The 253-nt window shown below is 42.3% G+C and overlaps 1 protein-coding gene across 1 annotated transcript in view; it reads left to right on the top strand.

Annotated features, from left to right (window-relative positions):
* LOC102035640 (leukemia inhibitory factor receptor) overlaps nt 1-253 on the top strand; it is a 33,129-nt gene that overhangs the window by 2,232 nt on the left and 30,644 nt on the right.

The following is a 253-nucleotide window of genomic DNA, read 5'->3' as shown; positions in this document are numbered from 1 at the left end:
TCTGGCATTGTTCTCTCTGCTTTCCTTCCTGCCGTCATTCCCTCAAGAGGAAGGTCTGGATTTTTCCAAACTTTTTGCCTTTCTAGTTGTATATCAGTGATAATGAGCAAAGGGACTTGACCCATCCATTATTGTTTCCTGTATATATCTACATCTTCAAGACAAAAGCCAGATCACATTGTGCTGAGCACTGCACAAACATTAAGCACAGGCTACATTTTCACCTGGGATCTTAGCAATCCTCTGCCATGCT

The sequence above is a fragment of the Geospiza fortis genome, unplaced genomic scaffold (genome assembly GCF_000277835.1).
Source record: "Geospiza fortis unplaced genomic scaffold, GeoFor_1.0 scaffold163, whole genome shotgun sequence".
NCBI classification, from domain to species: Eukaryota; Metazoa; Chordata; class Aves; order Passeriformes; family Thraupidae; genus Geospiza; species Geospiza fortis.
The sequence above is the reverse complement of the archived record's forward strand: the minus strand, read 5'-3'. Positions and strand labels throughout refer to the sequence as shown.